The 25,452-nt window shown below is 33.5% G+C and overlaps 2 protein-coding genes across 3 annotated transcripts in view; one reads left to right on the top strand and one right to left on the bottom strand.

Moving 5' to 3' along the window:
• Positions 1-25,452, top strand: part of LOC126881250 (lipase member I-like) — a 59,103-nt gene that overhangs the window by 15,186 nt on the left and 18,465 nt on the right. The gene's annotated exons all lie outside the window — the stretch shown is intronic.
• The window catches only part of LOC126881251 (uncharacterized), a 102,135-nt gene continuing 100,608 nt past the window's right edge, over positions 23,926-25,452 (bottom strand). The window contains exon 2 of the mRNA XM_050645405.1: positions 23,926-25,078. The gene's annotated coding sequence lies outside the window, so the exon portion shown is untranslated. The remainder of the gene's footprint in view (positions 25,079-25,452) is intronic.

The raw sequence follows: 25,452 nt of genomic DNA, 5'->3' as shown, positions 1-25,452 counted from the left end.
GACATAGGTACTTAATTCTAATTTTTAAAGCTTACAAATTAGGAAATCTTTAAATATTTAAAAAATGAAGGGAGATAGGTATAGGAAACCCTAATATGAATTGAAAGCTAAGTAAATTTTCTACTCGATAGACTAGTAAGATACATGGTGTTCTATTTAAAATAAGTAAGTTATTACAGCTTGTATTTGTTAATAGAACAATCTAATATTTTGACCACCCTGTAAAAAGATAGGTATCGGAAACCCTAGTACAAATTGAAAGCTAAGTAAATTTTCTACGCGATAGACTAGTAAGATACAGGGTGTTTTATTTAAAATAAGTAAGTTATTACAGCTTGACTTTGTTAATAGAACAATCTCATATTTTGACCACCCTGTAAGAAATTTTGTTGCAATAAGCATCTGTTTAAGTATGCTAAATAGTCTATTATTAAGATCCAAGAAAGAATTTGTTACTGCTTCTTAGATTCGTAGATATTTATTTTTTTCTAAAACCTTACATTTTTATGAAAATCGAAATAAATCAAAACACCCTGTATTTAGGTATAGGGAACCCTTATGAAAGTATAGCTTATTTTTTAAGGTCAATTCAATAATGTCATCAGATATGGGGCATTCCATAAGAAAAAATATAACTTTGATATACCACTCTTTTTTGGAACACCCTGTATAATTCTCATTATTTTTAGGTTGTAGTATTAAAGGCCCTGTATATTTCTGTGAAGAAATTTTTTTTAAATATCTAGTGGTTTTCTGTACAGAGACCGAGGCGAATAAGATGAACCACCCTGTATATGCATATGATTCTCTATTCAGCAATATAAACATTTAGTCCAGAAAGCCACTGCGCATCCGCTAGGAAAAATATTCTGATTCGAATTTTTTGCACAATCTTACTCAAAAAGGACCCTTTTTAACAAATTTGCATGTTGCCAGGACCAAAAGAGGGTCAAAAATTTTTTAAACGTTTTTTTTTTGTTTTTTCCTAATATTTTTTTTTGCATGGAACAAAGTTTTTTAGGTTTAGGTTTTTGGATCATTCCAAACAGAAAAGGTCTTTAGTGACTTTTCTCTAAAGTTGATAGTTTTTTGACATATAAGCGATTAAAAATTGGAAAATTACGAAATCGGCCATTTTTAACCTTCAAAAACTATGTGAAAAACTTAAAATTTGAATGTTGCCAAGCTAGATAGATATTCTTTAAACATCGATTGATGAAATCCCGAAGAGTTTTTTGCAATACAATATTCAAAACTCCTTTGTTTTTTAATTTCTAATCAAGCGTGCGCGACACTATTTTCCACCGACAGTATGGTGCAAATGAAAGGAATAAATTCGTTATTTCGTAAACCGGCGACTTTAAGGAGAAATCACGAAACAGGTCGATTTTTATTTTTAAGTTATGATATTGTGGTATATATGGTATACTAGTGACGTCATCCATCTGGGCGTGATGACGTAATCGATGATTTTTTTAAATGAGAATAGGGGTCGTATGCTAGCTCGTTTGAAAGGTTCTTCAATTATTTATTCAGTAATATAAACATTTATATAATTATTTTTACAGGGTGTCCTTCTACTTCTTTTTTTGTCAAATAATTTAATTTAATAAAATTTTTTTGGAAACCCTGTATAAATAATTATGTAAATGTTTACATTACTGAATAGAGAATTGAAGAACCTTTCAAATGAGCTACCACACGACCCCTATTCTCATTTAAAAAAATAATCGATTACGTCATGACGCCCAGGCGGATGACGTCACTAGTATAACATATATGCCACAGTATCATAACTTAAAAATAAAAATCGACCTGTTTCGGGTTTTTTCCTTAAAGTCGCCGGTTTACGAAATAACGAATTTATTATTTTCATTTGCACCATGCTGTCGGTGGAAAATAGTGTCGCGCACGCTTGATTAGCAATTAAAAAACAAAGGAGTTTTGAATATTGTATTGCAAAAAACTCTTCGGGATTTAATCAATAGATGTTTAAAGAATATCTACCTACCTTGAAACATTCAAATTTTAAGTTTTTCACATAGTTTTTGAAGGTTAAAAATGGCCGATTTCGCAATTTTTCAATTTTTAATCGCTTATATGTCAAAAACTATCAACTTTAGAGAAAAGTCATTAAAGATTTTTTCTGTTTGGAATGATCCAAAAACCTAAAAAAACTTTGTTTCATGCAAAAAAAATAATTTTAGAAAAAAAACAAAAAAAAAACGTTTCATTTTTGACCCACTTTTGGTCCTGGCAACATGCAAATTTGTTAAAAGGGGTCCTTTTTGAGTAAGATTGTGCAAAAAATCGGAATCGGAATATTTTTCCTAGCGGATGCGCAGTGGCTTTCTGGACTAATTAAAATAGTTATGTTTCCTACTGTTATTAATATTTTCCTAATATTTGGTTTCGTTCGCGCTACACGAAATGTGCAACATCTTCTAACAAAGCTAGTGAAATCAATATTCGGGAAAAATCAATTTTCCGAAAAAATATTGGTAGAATACCAGGCAGGTTTAGAACTTTCCGATATTCGATAAAAATACCGATACACCCATACCTCGCTATACGGCCGCTCTGTATACGGCATTTCGCTATAACGGCCCTGTTCAATTACGGCACGGTTTCGATTTACGGCCTAAAATGTTTCGCTATAACGACTCCATGTTGTTATTCTCGAGCAAACGCAATCCCGATGCACACTCTTTTCTATTTCCACTTGTTTATGCATAATTTGAAAATAAAATGAGATGAGGCCGCATCTAAGGAAAAGGATGAGGAAATAGGTGGTTATAAACTTGAACAAGTGTTTAACGTAGACAAAACAGGACTTAGTTGGAAGCAAATGCCTGATCGCACGTACATTTCAAAAACCGAAAAATCTGCGCCTGGTTATAAATGGTCTATAGAACGATTAACTTTGCTATAAAATGCCACTGGTGATTTTAAAAAACCACTTCTAATTTGTCTAAAAATCCAAGGCCTATTACAGGACTAAATAAAAATCATTTACCCGTTATATGAAGATACAACAAGAAAACTTTTTGTTTTGTAGATTATTTTTGGTTTTTGGAATCTATTATTATTTTATATACGTGCTTTTATGTATGTACGTGTATGTGCTTTTTTGTATGTATTTTTGATTTAAATAAAATAAACAGATAAAATGAATTTTTAACGACAAACCATGTCACATATTTAACAAATTTGGAACCGATCCCATTAAATTTTTATGAATTTGTATTAGAATAATTGATTCGTTCAGGGCCCCCGCGACCATATGTGCAAAGTGTGCAATGCACACGGGCGCCATCCTTTAGGAGCGCCAAAACTGAGGGTCAAAAATTGCAAAACTATTTACAAAAAAAAATCAAAAAGCAAAAATTATTTTAAAATAAAAGTTGAGAAATTAAATAGTTCAGTTTTACTTTGTTTGGATGACATTATTAGTCTTTCTATAATTCTATAAACATAAAATAAAAAATCCCGCTATAAATATAACAAACACCCATTCCGTAGACAAAACTGTAGATAAGAAATACCTAACTATGCCCTGATTTTGTGGAAAAAATCTAAACATGTAAGTAGTAGTGTGTGGGCGGTAATTCTATCTCATCGATAAGCCAACGATTGTGTGACGCTCAAATGATGAATCGACAAAATTTGAAAATCGCATACCCATCAAATAACTAATTAGACCGGGCTGTATCGTCGCCCCCATTAGCGAAATTATTCCGATTCGATTTTTTTGCACAAACTTACTCAAAATGAGGTCCTTATAACAACTCCACAGGGTGCCAGGCGGTGCCGTGGTCGAAAAATTATTAAAACGAATTCACAAAAATAATTTTTTCATTTCGAACAACTTTTTTTAGATCACTTGGGTAATTCTGAGTAAAAAAGGTCTCTTGTCATTTTTCACTAAAATTGATTGTTGTCGAGTTATACGCGATTTAAAATTTAAAAATGCGAAAATGGCCATTTTTAAGGCTCGAATAAAAATTATTATTATGAGAATATAAAAGTGAAAGTGTATCCTGAAGAAATTTTTGTCATTATTTTATTACAAACGTGTTGTTTTTGATTATTAACAATTAGCGCTATAGTCCAGGCTGTATCGTTGCCCACGATATTATTTCGATTAGATTTTTTTGCAAAAACTTACTCAAAAAGAGGTCTTTATAACAAATCCTCAGGGTTCCAGGCGGTACCTTGGTCGAAAAATTGTTTTAACAATTTTTTTGTAAATACATTCACAAGAATAATTTTTTTACTTCGAAAAATTTTTTTAGATGATTTGGGTCATTCTGAGCAAAAAAGTCTCTTGTGATTTTTCTCTAAAATTGATTGTTGTCAAGTTATATTGCCATTTTCGCATTTTTCAAATTTTAAATCGCATGTAACTCGACAACAATCAATCTTAGAGAAAAATGACAAGGGACCATTTTTTACTCAGAATGACCGAAGTTATCTGAAAAAAATTTGTTCGAAATGACTTTTTTTGTGAATTTGTTTAAAAAAAATTGTTTAACCAATTTTTCGACCACAGCACTGCCTGGCACCATGTGGATTTGTTATAAGTATTATGGAAAGTTTGTGCAAAAAAATCGAATCGGAATAATTTCACTAACGGGGGCGACGATAGAGTCCCGTCTAAAGGTACGTTTTTACTGGCGCGGCTGGCTCGTAAAGTAGTAAAAACAGTAAAAACGTACCTTAAATGGACAAAATTTGAAAATCGAGTTACTCCTGGGTTGCCATCTACAAAAAGGTGGGATGTTGTGAGAAAAAATGTTTTTGGGTTAAGTTTAAACCCTCTATGTGTGACAATATGGTCCAGCAGAATTGATTCAATATAGCCCCTTAAACTTTATTTAATTAAGATTTGCTATGGTCTTGCAATTGTGTTATTTGTTTCTATTTTGATTTTAAGTACCTACCTACCTACCTTCAAAAAAATAAATAAAAAACATTATCAAAATACCTTAAAGGGCAAGGGCGCCAAAATCCTTTTTTGCACACAGGCGCCAGTAGTTCTTACGGGGGCTCTGGATTCGTTATAGGGCATTTCGCTTTGCGGCCATGTTTCATGGAACGTATCTAGGCCGTAAAGCGAGGTATGGGTGTATTGTATTGATATCGTATCGAAAATTAATAGGATACCGATACAATACATACCTTAGCAATATTAATGTCGATACGATACTCATTAGGGAGTTTTTGTGCACACAAATACGTAAACGTAACGCATCTTTTTGACATATACGCTTGCGCAGTAATGATTGAACTCCCGTATCTCGATACGTATTACCTAAAGTAACGCTCTGATACGTACGTTCAGACGCATCCCTATCGAGACGAAAGTTACCGAATGCACAAGCGGATCTTACCCGATTACGGCGATTACCTACCAAATCAACATTTCATCAGCGGGTTGCCCGTGTCGTGTATAAACATTGAAGGTTATATTCGTTTAGTCTATTTGATTTGAGTAAAATTATTCTATGTTTGTTATTGGAAATTGGAACTTCATAATTTAAAGTTTGATTGTTTTTAAGTTGTCTATTAATAAAGCAAAACAAACAAATCTTGTATTTAAGAAGTACAGTGATTATTACAATAACTAGATAAACAATTAAATAACCTAATTTCAGTAAAATTTTCAAATAAATATGAACAAACCATATACATGATACTGGAATTCTGATGTAGGTACAATAATTTACAACTAAAAAGTAGGTATAAACAAAAATAAAAAAATTTTAACCTTCGGAAAAATAATTTTTTATATTTAAATAGAAGCAATTAAAACCATACAATTTCATCATTAATTTATCTTTTTTACATTTGTATATTAATTGTATATTGTGTGAACATTGTTTTATTTTTTTAATGTCAACGGAATTTAAAAATGACTTTACGATTTGCTTTACGTTACGTTAAGACAGTTACAAAAACTACCTATTTTAACGTTCATCCTCTACGACACGTTAGTTGCTTTACGTATACGGAGATGCGTTACGTTACGTAGCAACAAAAACTCCCTATTATCTAATATCAATACAATACTCTTGTATAGGGCTTTTCATCGATTGTCATTTGTTTCGAGCTTCTGTCATAAATTGTATAATCTATGTATAATATTAATATACACGGATTATACGACATATGACAGAAGCTCGAAACAAATGACTGTGAATGAAAAGCCCTATTGTCGATACGCTTGCCTCGATATTATTGAAAATATCGATATCGAGAAAAAAAAAACAAAACGCCACGTGAGTGCGGCAGTACACCTATTAGTGCTAGGCGTATTATACAGTTAAAATAATATAAAAGTTATAAGACGCACAATCGCGTATGCTCCCATTAGTGTGAGAGGGAAGGACGATGAACCGAATAAGTCAATCAATTTCGATATTTTATTTTTAAAATCGTCAGATAATATCGATGTTTTGAAAAAGAAATTGAAAACTACGTGCAATCTCCAAGACCTGGACCAGACACAAATAGTTTATTATGGTGGAAATCATATAGTACCTAGTGTTTTCCCCGTTTTATCTAGGTTGGCTAGAGATATTTTTTGTGTCCAAGCGACGTCTGTACCAGTCGAGCGGCTTTTTTTTAAGCAGCGCCGGTACTAACGAATAAAATATGCTCTTTAAAAGATAAACGTATTAAAGAACTACTTCGTGTGAACAGATGGATGAAGAGCTCTTTAAAGGATAATACAGGCGCGGATCCAAGGGTGGGTCAGTGGGGTCAATTGCCCCCTCGTTGAGACTTCGCCTGGTGTCCTTTTTTTTAAGAAAGAGATAATTACGATTGAAAATAAATAGTGAGTTTTGTGTCCTGTTGACAACTGAATAACGGAATGAAGCATAAAACATAATTCCTTCTCCAAAGTACGTGTTCTCGGTCTTACTGTATGGTGTCGAGTCTTGGACTGTGAATAAAATCGATCTACTACCTAAATCGCCTTGAGGCTTTCGAAAGGTGGTTCTATAGAAGAATTTTAAAAGTATCTTGGGTGAAGAAGATTCGAAACTCCACAATACTAGAACGTCTCAGCAAGACTACTGAGATTATAGAAGGCACCAAGAAGAGAAAAGTGGAGTATTTTGGACATGTAATGAGAAGTTTCAAATATAGGTTGCTACAAAATATTATGCAAGTGAAAATAGAAGGCAAACGCAGTCCAGGACGAAAAAGCACTTCGTGGTTGATTTAGGGTGGCAGTGAATAAAATTAAGATAGCTATGATAGTAACCAACGTTCTAAAAGGACATGGTACATGAAGAAAAATAAAGTAACAGCCCATACCGAAAAAGAATCCTGTGTACGCGAGTAACGAGAAAATTTTTATTTCATTGCCCCCTCCTTACAAGGTTGCTGGATCCGCCGTTGGGATAATATTTGTGAGGTTAAAATGTAATTTATTCTGTATCTTGTATATTGTAAGAGATTTTTTTAATAAAGATAAAATGAATAAAGAATATTTTTTTCTATTAATTTAATCCTTTTTATGTCGATATTTTATCAAGTATCGTATCGATATCGTATCGAAATCAATATCAATATGATATTTTTATAAGAAAGTATTGCCGATATCGATACACGATACGACACTTCATTGGCATAACCAATACAATACTCAATACTTGTAGTCCTGTCGCCAGGGGGGTACAACGGCCTCCTGTATTCAGATGGACTTACCCAAGTTTTTTTATGTATTTTGACGTGTAGAACACGAATTTTTTGGGTAACAGTTGATCCGGATGTCGATAAGATTGTTATAAACCAAGAACTTGAGAAATCACATAACAGCGATTTCTCGCAAAACAAAACATTTTTTTGTATTTTTTGGGCCACTCTAACCAAAAAATGTTCCTACAAATTTTTTCGTAGGATGCATAGTTTTCGAGATACACGCGGTTGAACTTTCAAAAAAACGAAAAATTGGAATTTTTGAACCCGAAAAAGTTTTGATTAAAAAATAAAATAGCAATTCTGCTTACCGCATTTGAAAGTTCAAGTCAAATTATATCGGTTTGAATTATTTGTATTGCTAAAAATGTATTATTTTATTGTTAAAAAAAAGCTATAAACACCTAGTGCTTGAGTGATGTTTCAATGATTTCTCATTTAAAATCGAACGAGTACTAGTCCAGGGCGCATCTGTTTTGAGATGGACGTTGAGAGGTGACTCAAATTTTTTTGCAGAAATTGCTTGAAAATAAATCAAATAATAATAATACTTGAGTTATCCTCCCTCTCAAAAAGGTCCGGAACATTGTTTAAATAATCAAAATGTTAAAAATTGAAGGAAAAATTCGATTTTTTTCCTGGTTTTTTGATTATAACTTTAAAAGTATTCATTTACGAGAAAAGTTGCACTGACATAAAAGTTGTGTAGCTAAATTTCCTACAATATAGAATTGGTTAAAGATTTAAAAAATAGTCACCCTAGTTGCAAAATAGCAATAATTGCGAAAAAACCATACAAAAACAAGTATTCGCGTTTTACGTTTTTTAACCATTTATGCTACACTTAGGACCTTCATATTTCACCCAGAAAAACTCTATGATACAGTAAAACAATACTGTAAATTTCATTAAGATCGGTTTAATAGATTTTGCAAAATAAATTTTAAAATCCAGCTTTCGCAAAAATAATTCATTTTTTCAAAATGTTACAGGACTAAAAATGAAGCAGATAGCAAGTTGAAATTTTTTTTTGCTTATAGAAGTGTACTGTACCTTTCAGTTGCAATTTTAAAACTTAAAATCGATTAATTACCACGGCGTCAGAAAATTTTTGAAATAAACAATAATTTTTGGTGCTACGCGCAGGACAGCGGTGTTCGATTCACACAAGTTGATTTCCACCAAAATTTCTTCCAATCTTTATTTAATTTATTATTTTCTTACTCTATATTTTGTTGTATTTTAATATTTTAATTTCACAAAAATCAAACTAATTTTATTATTGTTTGTGAAATATTGTTTAAACAATTGCATATGTTTAAAAATAATGAACTTTTATTATTTAAGTTAAAATATATGAATAAAGAAAGTTTTTGCTAATAAAAGTGTTATTTCAAAAGATAGAGTATGTGTTTTTATTTTGCAATAAACAAATTTATTTATTTATATCGAAATACAATAAAAATTAAAATGTATCAATCATTATCAAAGGTCATTGGAATGCCCAATCAGAGCAAACTATCCGCTGTCCTGCGCGTAGCACCAATAATTAATGTTTATTTAAAAAAATTCCTGACGCCGTGGTATTAATCGATTTTAATTTTGAAAAATTGCAAACGAAAGGTACAGTACACTTCTATCCGCAAAAAAATTTTCAACTTTCTATCTTCTTTATTTTCAGTCCTGTAACATTTTGAAAAAATGATTTTTTTTGCGAAAGCTGGATTGCAAAATTTATTTTGCAAAATCTATTAAACCGATCTTAATGAAATTTACAGTATTGTTTAAATGTATCATAAAGTTTTTGACGGTGAAATATGAAGGTCCTAAGTGTAGCATAAATGGTTGAAAAACGTAAAATGCGAATACTTGTTTTTGTATGTTTTTTTCACAATTATTGCTATTTTGCAACAAGGGTGACTATTTTTTAAATTTTTAACCAATTCTATATTGTAGGAAATTTAATTATGCAACTTTTATGTCAGTACAACTTTTCTCGAAAATGAACACTTTTAAAGTTATAATCAAAAAACGAAGAAAAAAATCGAATTTTTCCTTCAATTTTTGATATTTTGATTATTTAAACAATGTTCCGGACCTTTTTGAGAGGGAGGATAACTCAAATATTATTATTTGATTTATTTTCAAGCAATTTCTGCAAAAAAATTTGAGTCACCTCTCAACGTCCAAATGTACTAATATTTTTACAGATGCGCCCTGGTCTATACGTAGAGAAGGTAAAAGTGCAAGCGGGGCTATTTCTAAGTAGCATGCATTAAATCGCATGTATTAGGCACGGGAAACACTATGTGTTTATAGCTTTTTTTAACAATCAAAAAATAAATTTTTAGCAATGCAAATATTCAAAACAGATATAATTTGACTTAAACTTTTAAAAGCGGTAAGCAGAATTGCTATTTTATTTTTTATTCAAACGTTATTCGGGTTCAAAAATTGCAATTTTTCGATTTTTTGAAAGTTCAACCGCGTTTATCTCGAAAACTATGCATCCTACGAAAAAACTTGTAGGAACATTTTTTGGTTAGAATGACCCAAAAAATACAAAAAAATGTTTTGTTTTGCGAGAAATCGTTGTTATGTAATTCCTCAACTTCTTTGTTTATAACAATCTTATCGACATCCGGATCAACTGTTACCCAAAAAATTCGTGTTCTACGGGTCAAAATACATAAAAAAAACTTGGGTAAGTCCATCTGAATTAAGAAGGCCGTTGTACCCCCCCTGGCGACAGGACTATTGTATCGATATTGTATAGTATCGAAAAGCTCTAGACAGGTTTTAAAAACAACATATCAACAACGGACCAAATATTTGCCTTAAAAGAAATGCCTAGGTTCCTGTTACGAACATAAAACAGTACTATATGCTTTGTTCATCGACTTTAAGCAGGCCTACGACATAGTAAATAGACATCAGATGTACGAACTGATGAAAGAATTGGGGATACCAAGTAAAATTGTCAGGATGGTAAAGATGACGATGGAAAACACAACAAACGAAATAGCATGGAAATGGTATGCATCCAAACAGTTTGAAACCAAGGAAGGATTACGACAAGGGGACCCACTATCAACAACTGCATTAAATCTAACATTGAAAGGAATAATAAACATGGGTGCTGAAAAAGTCAGAAACAGACCTTAAGCAAAATGGGAGAGAAAAATGCAGAGAGCAATATATGGAAGTGTGAAAATAGAAGGTCAGTGGAAAAGAAGAACCAATAAAGAATTGGAAGAACTATATAAAGAGCCAACGATCACGACGACGATCAAAGCACAGAGAATACGATATTTGCACATCAACAGAATTGGAAGTAAAAGAATGCCAAAAATGGTACTCTCACGAAGACCAATACAAAAGACAAGGAAAGGCAGGCTAAGGAAAAGATGGAAGGAGAGTGTGTACGAAGACCTGAAGAAAAGTAACATTGAGAGATGGAAAGAACTAGCATTGGACAGAAGGAAATGGAGGGAGGTGGCGAAGGAGTGTATAAAAAGACTGAAGTGTAATTAAATAAAATTTATAAGACTAAAATAAAATGTAATCAAAAATGTAAGCCCTAGGCCTACAAGGCCTCTTGAGCTGAACAAATAAATAAATAACAAAGCTAGACTTTGCTAGACTTAGAACTACATCAGATTTATTGGCTTCTTAACAACACAACTGTCAAAATAATAATGATTTAAATAACGAGAAATCTATATACCAGACGCACTATACAGGGTGTAACGAAAATACAGGTCATAAATTTAACCACATATTCTGGGACCAAGAATAGTTTGATTGAACCTAACTTACCTTAGTACAAATGTGCATATAAAAAAAGTTACAACCCTTTGAAGTTACAAAATGAAAATCGATTTTTTTCAATATATCGAAAACTATTAAAGTTTTTTTATTGAAAATGGACATATAACATTCTTATGACAGTAGCATCTCAAGAAAAAATTATAGGGAAATTTGGACACCCTATAAAAATTTTATGGGGGTTTAGTTCCTTTAAACCCCCCAAACTTTTGTGTACGTTCCAATTAAATTATTATTGTAGTACCATTACTTAAACACAATATTTCTAAAACTTTTTTGGCTCTTAGTACTTTTTCGAAAAGTCAGTTTTTATCGAGATATGTTGAATATTTGTCAAATCCACGACATATTTGTATATGGTTAAGTACGATTATGGATACTTGGTAATAATATGAAAAATTATTGTATGATTTACATTTTTACGTATATTTTGAACCGTATTAAAAAAGAAGCCATATCTCGATAAAAGGTGCCTTCTCGAAAAAATACAAAGAGGCAAAAAAGTTTTAAAAACATTTTGTTTAACTAATGGTATCGCAGTAATAGTTTAATTGGAGCGTACACAAACATTTGGGGGGTTTAAAGGAACAAAACCCCCATAAAATTTTTATGTAAACATATTAAAAAAGAAGCTGCAACTCGATAAAAACTGCCTTATCGAAAAAATACGAAGAGTCAAAAAAGTTTTAAAAATATTGAATTTAACTAATGGTATCACAATAATAATTTAATTGAAACGTACAGAAAAGTTTGGGGGGGGTTTAAGGGAACAAAACCCCCATAAAATTTTTATGGGGAGCACAAATTGAACTATAATTTTTCTTTAAGATTCTCCTATCATAAGAATGCCACATATCTATTTTCGATAAAAAATCTCTAACAGTTTTCGATATATTCGAAAAAATCGATTTTTATTTTGTAACTTCAAAGGGCTATAACTTTTTTTCTGTGCATATTTGTACTAAGGTAAGTTAGGTTCATTCGAACTATTTTTGGTCCCAGAATATGTGATTTAATTTATGACCTGTATTTTTGTTACACCCTGTAGATCTCTTACCCCGAAAATTAAAATTCTGGTAACAACCCAAAATTCGAGCCTTCTACAATTTGCAAGGCAAACGGAGCGATAAATGATAGACATGGGGGAATCTACAATATGCATTTCACACCCCGTCCGAATATGGGTATCCCGAATAAAGTACGTGCCTCCTAGTGGCGGGATACGGGCAACAATACATTGGCTTATAGGGCAGTCCTTACAGTAGGGATCCTGGCCTATACAGAAAAATGCAGGCGGGTGTGGGGTAATACTGCACTTTGGTTGCATTGGTGGTGTATTGGCTAAACGTGCAGGGCAGGGTATAGTGCTGATAGAAAATGCATTCAGGCATCAAATATCCAAAAAATCTTTTCAGGCCATAAAAATGAAAATACCTTCTCCAACGCAATAAAAACTTATACTGAAATAATCGCATCTCCTGAGGTAAAATATTCCGGAAGTAAAATGAGCCTCCGTTCGGATCTCCGGGTGAGGACTGAGGACTATCTCAGGGGTAACACCATTACAGGTCAGAAAAATCAGGATAGGGTCTTGGAATCTTGGTAGTCTTACAGGTAAGAGTCTGGAGTTAGTGGATGCGCTCAAACGAAGAAGAGTTCAAATTGCTTGTATTCAAGAAACTAGGTGGAAAGGACAAAGGACGAAAGAACTAGATGAAGGATACAAATTGTGGTATGTAGGGAGTAGTAACACTAGAAATGGAGTTGGTATAATTGCTGATAGTGAAATGAAAGATAACGTAGTAGAAGTTGTAAGAACGAGTGATAGAATGATGTCAGTGAAATTTGTAATTGATAAAGAGGTATTGAATGTTGTGTGTGTATGCTCCTCAAACAGGTCTGGGTGATAATGAAAGAAGAGCTTTCTATGACCAATTAGGAGACGTACTGAGTGATATTCCAGTAGAGGAGAAAGTTATAATAGGAGGTGATTTCAATGCACATGTGGGCCAAGCCAAGACAGGATATGAAATAATACATGGGGGATTAGGCTTTGGAACTAGAAATGAAGCTGGAGATGACATGCTTGAATTAGCAACATCATTGGATATGGCGATTGTTAACACATTCTTTAAAAAGAGAGACTCAACTTATTACCTACAAAAGTGGACAACATCAATCCCAAATAAACTACTTCATGATAAGGAAAGAAGACATACGTAAATGCAAGGACTGCAAGGTAATAGTTAGTGAGACAGTAAGCCAACAACATAAGCTGCTTGTTCTGGACACCGAAGTAAAAAAGCGAAACTAAACAAAAATATCGGAGAGGACCACAAAAAATCAAATGGTGGATGCTAAAAGATGAGAAAGAAGGTCTATTCAGGGAAAGAATAGTAGAAAAAATATGTTGGAACATGAAAGGAATCCCTAACACAATTTGGAGAAAAATGGCCAACATTATTAGAGAGACGGCTATTGAAATACTTGGGAAAACGTCAGAAAAGAAGTTTGAGGATAAAGAGACTTGGTGGTGGTCAAATGAAGTACAAGGAACAATAAAAGAGAAGGGGAAATTATATAAGAAGTGGCAAGAAACCAGATCGGACATAGATCTTCAAAACTATATGGTCGCCAAAAAGGAAGCGAAAGTAGCAGTAGCAAAAGCTAAAGCAGAAGCGTGTTCAAACCTATACGATCAACTTGATACCAGGGAAGGCGAAGCAAAGATATATAAAATAGCCAAACAGAGAGCAAAGAAAGCAAGAGATTTTAATCAGATTAGATGTATCTGAGATGAAAATAATAAAATACCAATTCACGAAAAGGATGTCAAAAAGAGATGGAGAAAGTATTTTGACAGTTTATTAAATGAAGAATTTCAAATTTCAAACAATAACAGCAATGGTTACCAGAATAACAAACGAGGAAGTGGCTCAAGCCTCAAGCGCTTCAAAAAATAAAGAAAGGAAAAGCAGTTGGACCAGATGATATTCCTGGGGAAGTATGGAGAGCATTGGGAGAGACAGGAATAAGTTGGCTAGCAGGTCTATTTAATAGAATTTGCCAGACGAATGGAGAAGCAGTATATTAATACCTTTCTACAAAAACAAGAGAGACATACAACAATGTACAAACTACAGGGCTATAAAACTACTTAGCCACACCATGAAAATATGGGAGAGAGTAATTGATAGACGGATACGTGAAGAAACCAAAATATCCGATAATCAATTTGGCTTTATGCAGGGCAGATCAACAATAGATGCAATTTTCGTTGTAAGGCAACTGATGGAAAAATACAGGAATAAAGAGATCAACGCTCATATGGTATTCATTGATCTTGAGAAAGCATATGATAGGGTTCCTCGAGAGATTCTGTGGTGCGCACTCAATAAGAAAGGAGTCCCTGGCGAATATGTAAAGATTGTGAGAGATATGTATGAGGTAGTAACGACTAGTGTTAGGAAAGGTGTGGGAGAGACTGATAAATTTCAGGTGAAAGTAGGACTGCACCAAGGCTCGGTGCTTAGTCCTTATTATTTATTCTCATTAGTTTTGGACCAGATAACAGCGAAACTACAGGGTAGCATTCCATGGTGCCTAATGTATGTTGATGATGTTGTGTTAATAGGAAATAGTGAAAGAGCCTTAGAACAAAAACTGGAACAGTGGAGACAAGCTCTGGAGGAAAAAGGTTTAAAACTTAGTAGGACAAAAACAGAGTATTTGGAATGTTCATTTAAAGATGGAGTTACTACAAATAAAATGGTATCTTTGGATGGTGAAATGATTGTGAAAAGCAATAGTTTTAAGTACCTAGGATCGGTATTGCAGAGTAATGGAGAAATAGATGGAGATGCAGTAGAATTGGGGCTGGATGGATGAAGTGGAACGAAGCAAGTGGTGTGTTGTGTGACAGAAAAATTCCAATGAAGCTGAAGGGAAAATTCTATAAAACAGCCATAAGACCGGCTATGATGTACGGAACTGAATGTTGGGCAGTGAAAAAGAAAGAGGAACAATGAATGCATGTGGCGGAAATGAGAATGCTTAGATGGATGAGTGGAGTGACAAAGAAGAAAGAAGGATAAAATTAGAAATGAGTATATTAGGGGAAGTCTAGGTGTAGCACCAATTGATGCCAAAGGAGAGAGCATAGGTTAAGATGGTTTGGTCATGTCCAACGTCGAGACGTTAATCACCCAATACGAAGAATAGCTGAAGTGCAGATTCCTGGAAGGAGTAGGAGAGGAAGACCAAAGAAGACCTGAGGGGAGACGATAAGGCAGGACATGTTGGTAAAGGGGTTACATTGATATGATCCAAGATAGAATTGTGTGGAGAAAGGCAATTAGGGAAGCCGACCCCGCATAGGGATAAGGCAAAGAGAATGATGATGACCCCGTCCATTTATCTAGGTAAAAATCCAACAAATTTTTGCTTCCTGGTACTCAAAATGTGAGTAGAATTAAGGTAATCAGAGACAGCTTAGAATTTAATTTTATTTACAGATTGCCCGACTGAATGTACGACCATTGATTGATAACTACCTACACACCTGTGTAAGTTTTTAACCAATGGTTCGACTCAGTGGCGTAACAAATGCGACATGTGTAACAAATACCTATATGTGTTACAGCCCAGTAAATCAACGTAAAATATGGCGATACCGTGTAATTTTCAGTGTCACTACCGAAGTGGTCAACTCAAGATTTTTCGAGTTATTTATGAGTAAATATGTTTATTGTTCAACAAAAAACCACGTTTCTAGGCGATTATTCACAAATAGTTCAAAGAGTAAGTATTTGATCGAAAAGAATATTGTTAGCAAAAATGTATCTAGCTTATATAAAAAAAAATGAAACAAAAATGAAGTCTATCGACTCAGTAAAACAAAACTTGTAGCTCATGAAAAGTTTTTCTTATTCGTCAAATTCCAAATCGAATATTTCAACGTGAAATAACCAAAAACTCAAATACTGTTCGGGGAAACTCATAAAGTGTTTAAAAGAAGCTTTATTTTTTAAAAAAGTTTCTAGCATCAAAACTCAAAACTAAGCCAGTTACGCTCAAAATACAGTTAATCCCATTTGTGAAAATCTCCCCCTATTTAGCACCCCAAATGAAACTAATCATTATCGCTGTTAAGTACATTGACTTTGAGATTTATTAGACTCTGCCAATTATTGTACAAGTGCGTATTACCGAAGATTGCCGAACGAAGTGACCCAAGTTCATTCGCCAGGGTCACTGGGTGACGAAAAAGTACATAACGACGAGAATACACACCAAACCAACGCTTCGATGAACGAACATTTTTACTCCTTACATTCAAGTTATTGTAATTTGTTTTAGATCTGTTGTATTAAAATTTACGTGAAATTCTGAAAATTCTTCACCACATCCACATCTATTGGTCCTTCGAACAACGAAATCTACAGTGCCAGCAGAACTACAAAGAAAATAGCAGCCTTACATTCTACAAACCGACGTCGTACTTGACCCGCTCTGTATCAACCCCAGGAAGCTACATTTACAACACTGAATACTGAATCCTTTTTATAATTTCACATTTTTTCAGTCTCTATTTGATAAATATTTTAAGTACATGAGTTTCAATCTAAATTAATATATTTATTTCGAATAGTGACATATTATTTGACGTTTTACCTACTCTCGTATTCATTGTGAATGTGCTAGCTGATTTTTTATTTTATTATGACAGATCGTAACTAAACGTTAATAAGAATTCTTACGTACATAATAATATTTGAATTACAAAACATTTTTTTCCGTTTTCTGCACTTGAATAAATCATTTCTTTATATTTAATTACATTCATCGAAGATCAAATATTTATTTTTTAAACATCAAACACATTTTGATCGTTTATATCTGTATAATAATATACGCCACATACATACATAATATTTAATTATTTTGCATCCTCATAAATTTTGGTCATATTGTCAAAAATGTCAGACCAAAACAAAACAAAGAGAATGGCCACTAAAGGTGCTCTTACACGTTTAACAACATATTTTAGAAGTGTAGAAAATAATGAAATTATCGACCTCGTAGATTTAGAAATTCGATTATCCAAAGCCGAAGAGCTTTTAGATGTTTTTAATGAGGTTCAGCTGCTTATTGAAACTGATGATCCTGACTGCGAGGAAAATTATGACACAATACATGCCATTGAAAGGCAGACTTTTGAGGACAGATATTTTAAAATAATATCTGACATCAAAAAACTTATTTTATCTAGACGACCTACTGACACGTCTGAATCAAGTAGTGTCAATGGTTCAATAGCAGCTGGGCCTACAAATACAAGCAACATTAAGTTACCTCCATTGAATCTAGCTACATTTGATGGATCCTTTGATCAATTCCTCTTCTTTCGCGACAGTTTTAATTCTATTATTAATGATGATACTTCACTTTCCAATGTACAAAAGTTTCATTACATACGTCTGTCATTACGTGGCATAGCTGCCGACACTATTAAATCTTTGCAAGTTTGCGATGCAAACGACGACATTGCTTGGAGTTTATTGATCGAAAGATTTGAAAATAAACAGTTACTCGTAAACAATCACATTAAAGCTCTCTTTAACCTACCACTAGTCACAAAAGAATCAAATCAAGGTCTCAGACAACTTCTAGACAATACACAAAAACATTTACATGCTTTAGAAGTTTCAAAACGCCCCACTAAACACTGGGATGATTTGATTATTTATTTGTTAACAACAAAATTTGATAACTCAACAAGACGCTCTTGGGAGTCACAAAATTGTAAAGACAACCTACCAGTTTTAGATAATTTACTGAAATTTTTAAAAGAACGATGTCGTATCTTAGTCATTAGACAACTACAATGATAATAAACAGGATCAAAATTCACCACGTTACAAAGGTAATAAGTCTGAAACAAGAGCCTTTGTTTCTAACACAGAGAATAGGTTTAAATGCAACTTTTGTAATAAGGAACATAAAATATATTATTGTCCTGGCTTCTTAAAACTAAATCCTACTAATAGATTAAACAATGCAAAACGTCTACGTTTCTGCATTAATTGTCTTGGCACATGCCATCGTACTAAGGATTGTCGTTCTACTGGTTGTAGAAAATGTGGAAAGATCCATCACACTATGTTACACTTCGAGAATTCACAATATTCAAATTCAGTTTCCACAGAAAACAATTCTTCTCAATCTTCATTACCTTCCAATGTTCCAAACACTGGGTTGCAGTCTAATGAATCTACTTCTACCTCTAACTTCTCTTCAACACATCATATAAGCTCAAGTGTTCACACTGCTATTAAACCGTATATTCTCCTCTCAACTGCTGTTGTTAACGTTTTTGACAAGTTCGGCAACTCATATAAATGCAGAGTACTCTTGGACAACGGAAGTCAATCCAACTTTATATCTGAGAAATTTTTTGATATTTCACAACTTTCCAAGGAAAAAGTCAACACTTCGATCTCGGGAATTAATCAATTAACTCACAATATTAACTTCCGGACATCACTAACATTTAAATCAGATATTAACAATTTCTCGAAAAAAATATCTTGTCTAATTTTGCCCAACATAACAAGTAATTTACCTTACATACAGAGCAATCGTTCTCAGCTCAATATTCCAACAAAATTACTTCTAGCTGACCAGAATTTTGAAAAACCTGGTCCAGTAGACCTTCTTATTGGAGCTGACACATTCTGGGATATTTTAAGCGTGGGACAAATTAAACTTGGTCCTGGGTTACCGATCATTCAAAAAACCACTCTTGGTTGGATAATTTCTGGCCCAATTCCAACAAATATTCAACACCACCCCCAACATAATTGTTATTTTTCTTCTACCAGTGAATTAGATTAACAGCTCACAAAGTTTTGGGAACTAGAGGAGTGTCCTAAAACTAAGTTTGTTTCCGAAGAAGACATCTATTGTGAAAATCATTTTAAGCAGCACATTTCTCGCCATTGTGATGGTCGTTTTATCACTACTCTTCCACTAAAGGAATCTCCATCAGTTTTAGGGGATTCTCTGATGACTGCCAAAAAACGTTTTTTAAACTTAGAGAGAAAACTGGAAAATAACATTCAATTAAAATCAGAATATCATGACTTCATACGTGAGTATATTAAACTTGGTCACATGTCCCTAACAAATGACACTAATAATAATTCTGGATTCTTCTTACCTCATCACTGCGTTTTAAAGGAATCTTCAACCACTACAAAGTTAAGAGTTGTATTTGATGGTAGTGCAAAAACTACCACATGCTACTCATTAAATGACATCATGTATGTCGGCCCTCATTTACAAGATAATTTATTTTACATTTTACTTAGATTTCGGCAACATAAATTCGTACTGGGTGCAGATATAACTAAAATGTATCGTCAGGTTTTCCTTACTCCTGAACAACGTTACCTTCAAAAGATCCTTTGGAGATTTAATACAAATGATGAGATTTCTGTTTACACATTGAATACTGTTACCTACGGTACTGCATCAGCAGCATTTCTTGCCATCAGGTCTCTTCATGAAATTGCTAATCGACATATTTCCGAATACCCAAAAATTTCCTCTATAAATTTGCACGATTTTTATGTAGATGATCTATTAACTGGTTGTGACACATCGGAATAACTCCGAGAAATTAAGGAAACTATTTCATATTTATTATCTTCCTACGGTTTTCCTCTGAGAAAATGGACTACCAATGATTCGTCTCTACAAAATCATTCTGATCCTGATTTTTTGCATATTGGTTCTGACGAACATAACAAAACACTAGGATTACTTTGGAATCCGTCTTGTGATTCCCTACAATATTCTATAAATATCTCCACAATTAACTTAAAGATTAGCAAAAGACAGATTTTATCCTGTACAGCACAAATATTTGATCCTTTGGGGTTAGTTTCACCCGTAACAGTTACATCGAAAAATATTCTTAAAGAGCTCTGGAAACTCAAGATAAGTTGGGATGAATCTGTTCCTGAAAGTATTTACACACTTTGGTCGAAATACTACTTCGAACTTACAAAACTAAACACTTTAAAAATACCTAGACATGTACTTTCTTCTAACCCAGTTTCTGTTCAACTTCATGGGTTTTCTGATGCCTCGGAGGCAGCTTACGGTGCATGTATTTACATATGCTGCACATATACATTTGGAAATTACACATCAAATCTATATTGTGCTAAAACTCGAGTTTCTCCTATGAAACTTGTAACCATTCCAAGACTCGAACTTTGTGGGGCATCACTACTTTCTGAACTTGTTGAAAAGGTCACTTCATCTGCAAATGTCTCCTTTAAAAACATTACGTATTGGACTGACTCTATAATTGTTATTTCATGGATAAACACCTCTCCCCATTTACTTAAGACTTTTATAGCAAATCGAGTCTCACAAATACATAAACTGACCAACCCTGAATTTTGGAAATATGTTAATACTTATGATAATCCAGCAGATCTACTGTCACGAGGTATAAGTCCTTCTTCGCTCAGTAATTCCCACATATGGTTTCATGGCCCTTCTTGGCTCACTTTGCCTCAAGAAGAATGGCCTCAATATACAAAACATCAAGAAGTTTGTATAACTTCTGAACTACCTGAACTGCGTAACAAAACTCTTGTGTTTCATCACATCAACAACGAATTTACCTTTTATTTCAAATATTCTTCTTTAAATAAACTAACACGCATCTTTGCTTATGTCTTAAGATTTAAAGACAATCTGTCGATTCCTAAACATTTACGAATAACAGGTCCCTTGACCACAATAGAACTGAATAATTCCCTTTTAACCTTAATTAGGTTCGTACAACGTCAATCATTTCCATATGATTATGATGCACTTTCCAATTCCAATCAAATTGACAAAAGAAGTAAACTTCTTGGCCTAACTCCATTCTTTGATACAACAACAAAATTAATACGCGTTGGCGGTCGTTTACATCATTCGTCATTTGATTTTAACAAGAAACACCCCATAGTCCTACCTCCAAAAGATCACCTCACGAAACTCATTGCTCGACATGAGCATTTGAAACTTTTACATATTGGTCCTCAAGCACTTCTTGCTTCCTTAAGAGAAAATTACTGGCCAATATCAGGGCGCAATTTGGTTAAAAAAATTGTTCGTGATTGTGTCCGATGTTTTAGATTTAACAATAAACCCGAACAGTATCTTATGGGCAATCTTCTGAAGTCACGAGTTACCCCTTCACGTCCCTTCACGGTTTCTGGTGTCGATTATGCTGGTCCCGTTTTATTACGAGATAGAAAGGGTCGTAATTACAAAACTTCTAAAGCTTATATTGCTCTCTTCATTTGCTTCGCCAGTAAGGCTATACATTTAGAAGTTGTCAGTGATCTCACGACAGAATGCCTCTTAGCGGCATTACGCCGATTCACGGCACGACGCGGTAAATGCTCCGAAATATTTTCAGATAACGGCAGCACTTTCGTGGGAGCAAATAATGAACTCAGACAATTTTTTAACACAAATGCTGATCACATTATTACGGACCTCTCAATCGACGGTATTCAATGGCATTTCATTACTCCACGTGCTCCCCACTTCGGTGGATTATGGGAGTCAAACATTAAATCAGTTAAGCACCACATGAAACGTGTAGTAGGTAATGCAATTTTAACATTTGAAGAATTTACCACGGTTTTATATCAAATAGAGGCTTGTCTCAATTCTAGACCACTCTATCCTCTTTCTAATGACCCAAATGACCCTAACCCTCTTACTCCTGCACACTTGTTAATTGGATCTTCATTGACGAGTATACCACAACAAAACTTAATGGACATTAATGAAAATCGTCTTTCAAGATTCCAAAGGGTGCAACAGATATTACAGCACTTTTGGACAAGATGGTCCAAAGAATATGTATCCCATCTTCAGCAGCGGGTCAAGTGGAAGGAGAATTGCCAACAGCTGATCCAGCCTGGACGCATGGTTCTAGTAAAGGATGATGGACTTCCTCCCTTGAAGTGGCAGTTAGGCAGAATTTTAAAAACTTACACCGGAAGTGACAATATTGTGCGGTCGGTTGTGATAAAGACAAACTCTGGTGAGATTAAACGACCGGTTGTGAAATTATGTGTTCTGCCTAACCAAGATCAATAACTTTTTGTTTGCAAACTATAAATAATTAATATGATCTTTGACATTAAAAAAAACACTTTTTATTGAAACCCGGTCCTTGGGGTTTCAAGGTGGGGGAGTATATGTTAAGTACATTGACTTTGAAATTTATTAGACTCTGCCAATTATTGTACAAGTGCGTATTACCGAAGATTGCCGAACGAAGTGACCCAAGTTCATTCGCCAGGGTTACTGGGTGACGAAAAAGTACATAACGACGAGAATACACACAAAACCAACGCTTCGATGAACGAACATTTTTACTCCTTACATTCAAGTTATTGTAATTTGTTTTAGATCTGTTGTATTAAAATTTACGTGAAATTCTGAAAATTCTTCACCACATCCACAACTAATCGCCTTACAAATTACCTAACATTTATATACGACCTGTAAGTTTCACCGGTTCAAAGTGGGTTTCTAAAAGTGGGTTTTTAAAAGGGTTCTAGTTGAAGGGCTTGAACGAGTCACTAATCACGAGTATATGAAAATTTTAAACAGCCATGTCTTAACCAATTTTTGTCTTACAGAAAAACAAAATAAACTCAAAATATTTATAAAAGCAAGGCCTACCTACATTTCTTTACTCTTTGAGATTTTTCGTATCACTAATACTTTTTAAGTTATTTTGAAAAAAGGCATTTTTCCAAAATGAAAACACTTTTAAATTTTTTTAAAATTAAGAACTTCGAACCCGTCAAACTTAAAGATCATATAAACAATAAATATTTAAAGTAAATGGTAAAGAGCTAATGATAAATTTTATTTGGGGTGCGAAATAGGGGCAGATTTTCACGATTTTTTTTTACCAAAAAAGGGGCCAACTTTATTTTGAACTTTTATAAAAAATAAAAATAAAGCTTTTTTGAAACATTTAAAAAAAGTTTTAAGAGTTTTTCCCGAAAATTGCTTCATTTTTGGTTATTTCAGGTTGAAATATTCGATTTAGAATTGGACAAATAAGAATAATTTTTCATGAGCTTTAACTGTGCTTTTACTGTGTCGATAGACTTCATAAATAAGTACACCATTTTCTGTATCTTATAAGCTACATTTTTGCTACAAATATTTTTTCGATATCTAATATTTAACTCGATAAATACTTATTCTTGAGTTATTTGCAAAAAACCCGTCTGAAAACGTTGTTTTTTTTAATAAACATTTTTACTCATATATGACTTGAAAAGTATTAGCATAGATAAAGAAACTCTATAGAAGAACAAAAGTTGCTTATAATTAGTCAATTTATACATTTCCGGACTTATTTTAAACGTATATTTTTCACCCCAATGAGAGGTGTCACCCCCGAAGTAAAAGCAACCAACGGCATAAATCCAACTTTGAAGTGGAGTGTAACTAGAACCTAAATCCAAATTGTTATGCAAATCCGTCGTGACGCTGATAATTCTCCAAAACTGTCATTTACTGAGCTATTGGTGTATTTATGCATTGTTTATGACGACTTACATTTTTCATCTTTATTGGTATAGAATAAAATAGAACTAAAATTACTAAATGATTACATTAGTATTATTCTATGAGGTGAACAACTTTCTTCGTGCACTATCAACTATTAGCGAATAGATCTGTACAATTTTATAAATTCGGATGGACAACTTCATTTTCAATACTTTAGAAATATTGTTCTAAAATTCGGCAAATTACAATTCTCAAATCTTTCAATAGTCACGTACAAAGCATTATAGTTTATTGTCGTTACTATAAAATTTCGCTAGGCCGGAAGGGATTAAGTTTCTAGATATTATGAGGTGATTCACTTGGCAAATACGTCTATTTAGAAATTTACGTTTTTAATTTTAAATACACAACATAAAATAATATAACAATAACAGATTTTTACATATTATCAGATGACAAGATGGGCCCCTAAGCAATTGGGGCCCCCGCAAGCTTCACGCTGCGGGGGCCTCTGTTACGCCCCTGGTTCGACTGAATGAATCATACGTATGAATCGTCAGAACGACCACGGGTCGGAAACAAAAATTCTTTAGATTTTTACCTAGATAAGTAGACGGGTTGTGAAATGCATATTGTAGATTCCCCATGTCTATCATTTATCGCTCCGTTGGCTTTGCAAATTATAGAAGGTTCGGATTTTGGGTTATTGCCAGAATTTTGCTTTCCGGCGTAAGTGATCTTTAGTGCTTTGTTTTTTAGATCTCTCGTTGTTTAAATAGATGTCGCTATTGCGTCCATTAGCAAATTATTTCGTATTAATTTGCTTACTAGACAGTTGGATTTAGTTTTGATTCAGAGCACACCATGGGTCTTCTGACGATTCCAAGAGGAAGAAACGTTCGTGAATGGATGGTGGAGGTCTCTGAAACAAAATAAAAGCTTAAGGTGTCTCATAATAACGTTTTGTGTTAAAATGGTCAACGGCACTTCTTTATTAATTTAAATAAAATTAACTTTATGATCAAGTATATTCAAATGGGAAATAAGCCACAATTTTACCTAAAAATGATTTTATTAACGTTTCGACGCCCAAGTCGGGTGTCGTTGTCAAAATACAAAATAATACTAAATAAACAAAAATGTTGTTGCTTAGTAAAAAATTCTTCTAATAATTTATTTAATCTGACTCATTTATATCGGCAATTCAGACACGTATTATACATTTTAAAGTAGACGACTTTAAAATGATATTGCCAATATTGATGAGTTGCGTTCCTGGGACGACTTTACTAAAAG

The sequence above is a fragment of the Diabrotica virgifera genome, chromosome 3, assembly GCF_917563875.1.
Source record: "Diabrotica virgifera virgifera chromosome 3, PGI_DIABVI_V3a".
Lineage (NCBI taxonomy): Eukaryota > Metazoa > Arthropoda > Insecta > Coleoptera > Chrysomelidae > Diabrotica > Diabrotica virgifera.
The sequence above is the reverse complement of the archived record's forward strand: the minus strand, read 5'-3'. Positions and strand labels throughout refer to the sequence as shown.